This window comes from Gossypium hirsutum, chromosome A03, assembly GCF_007990345.1.
Source record: "Gossypium hirsutum isolate 1008001.06 chromosome A03, Gossypium_hirsutum_v2.1, whole genome shotgun sequence".
NCBI classification, from domain to species: Eukaryota; Viridiplantae; Streptophyta; class Magnoliopsida; order Malvales; family Malvaceae; genus Gossypium; species Gossypium hirsutum.
The window spans coordinates 12117045-12119744 of NC_053426.1; positions in this window are offsets into that span (position 1 = coordinate 12117045).

Here is a 2700-nt window from a genome sequence, read left to right on the forward strand (position 1 = left end):
CTAAGTGACCCTCTCAAATACTCTAAGCATGGCTTGGGACAATGCGTCGTCCCCAACCGAGTGGCTTTGAGACACAGTATCAACTGAAGGTTTAGTCGGTGTCTTGCTTGTATCCAAATTATGCATACTGCTCATCGAGGATGACTTAGCTCGAATCCCTCTATGGCGCCCACCGCGCCCACGAGTACTACGACCACGCATTCCATGAGCACTCATCGTATTCAAATTTTTATCTACATTATGAATTTTTATGAATCAATTTTAATATTTATTAGCAATATCTTTTATCGAAAGTAATTTCAGAAAGTTTAGAAATTTCAGTCTCTAACTAATTCAATGCAGTTTTAGTCATTTCAGAGTTTTCTAACTAAAATATTCCTAGGTTAAAAGTACTTGCAGGATCTATAACACCCCTAACCCTTATCCGTCGCTAGAATAGGGTTACGGAGCATTGCTGGGCTTCACGGACTAATTTCAAATATTTCATTATATTTATTATATAATTTAAGAATCAATCATATAACACTCATATTGTCCTTTAGATGGGTCATTGAGGCCCAAAATACACCTTAGAAGTGAATCGGGACTAAACCGAACACTCAGGAAATTTTTTCCAAAATTTTAAAAATCTTCTTAGGAGTAGGGTACACACGCCCGTGTGGCCGGCCGTGTGGCAACATACCCATGCCTTCGGCTATGTGGGCATTCTATATGAGGCACACGGTTGTGTTCCAGCCCGTGTCTTTACCTATATAACTCTTTGACTTAGGTCACACGGCCAACCACACACTTTTGTGCTAGACCGTGTGCAAAGTGCAGGGATCACACGACCAAGTCACACATTCGTGTGCAAAAACCTGGACATTTTGTTTTGAAATTTTAAAGTGTAGGTGACACACAACCAAACCACATGCCCATGTGCTAGGCCGTGTGTCACATACGGCTGAGACACACTACCGTGTCTCTGCCCGTGTGGATGAAAATAAGCCATTTAAAGCCATTTTTCTCGCCCATTCTTGACTTCAACCTACACACTTCAAATTTCATACATATAGACTATAAGAATATCTCTAAAACAACTAAATTCTAACTTTAATATGTTCATATTATCTCATATATTCTAACATTCTAGTTAGAACATAAATTCATTCACATATGTAATCACTTATATTAACAGCTTTACCAATTCATTCAATACTCATACCAATATTTATATCAAACATGACAAACCATACATATATAAGTTAACATAAACATATCCAGATTATAATTTTAACATTTACACAACCATTTCGAACCCTATACATGCCATATAAAACATAATATATTTAGCAAAATGTACCGGCAAGTTGGATAGTGTGATTTGATGTGTTAATCCGACCTCCCAACTTCTCATAAATTTATAAAGAACATTAAACAACACAGTAAGCTTAATGAAGCTTAGTAAATTTGTTGGCTTTAATATAAATCTTACCGAACATACTATAACAATTTATTTAGGTATTTCATAAACATTTCTTGCCAATCACAACTTTGATTGATGAATTCATTTATTTGAACTCAATATCAATAATAACTTAATTTCTTCTATACTAATTCCATATAACACTTACCAATCCTTGTCAAATCAGAGAACGTCTTACATATTTGAGTACATCTTACATATTTGAGTACATCATAAACAAAACCTCGAAGGTTGCACAAAAGCACATATGTGCTAAACAGAAACCCGTAAAGGTTAAACGGAAGCTCAGAGGAGCTGAACGAAAACCCATAACGGTTAAACTAAAGCTCAAAAGATCTGAAAAGCTCGAATGTAATGGCCTAAATTCAAAGTTATCGGAACAGTGGTTTCATAACCACAAATCCAATTTAAAGAGAAATTTATTTCAATATTTTTGCATGAAAATTGATATGATAGGAAAATCGTATAAAAATATTGCTAGAAAAATTTTACCAATTTAGTGGTTAGTTAGAAAAGAAATTATTGAAGAAATTGGGTAAAAAAAGGTATCGAGACCTCTATCTCGTAAAACTGAGTCGAAAATAATTTTATAAATATTTATGAAATGTTAGTAATGTGGTATTAAAATTTCGTTAGGAAATTTTAATGTTTGGGTAGTCAATTAAATGAAAAGTGACTAAATTGTAATAGGTGTAAAAGTTGCTAGAATGATTAAATAGCTTAAGAGTCTAATGAGAAAGGATTTAAAAGGAAATTAGACCCAAAATTTATTATGGATGGACGGCAAGGGCATGAAATCAGCAGGAAAATTGATAAATTAAGGGCAAATTTGGAATATTGTAAAATTAACTAAATAAAACTAGGACTAAATGGGAAATATCTAGATTTCTCTTCATTTCTCTTCAATTCCAGCAGCTAAAAACGCCATAGGAGGGTTCTCTAAGCTGGTATTTCATAATTTTTTCACCAAATCCAGAAGATTCAAATACGAAGCTAGATCGAGGAAAGGAAAAAGTTCAGGATTAGTAGATTTTTGTACACGAACAAGTATCAAGGTAAGTTCGTGTAACTTGAATTATATTCTTAAATGCTTGAGATTGTATGTTATTGATGTAAATATGATTTGAATGTTCATTGTATGAAAATTAATGAAACATTGATATATTTGATAAAATGGGAAGAAATCCCGGTTGAATGAAAGGAAAATTCGATGGATCTCTGAAAAGGAATTGACG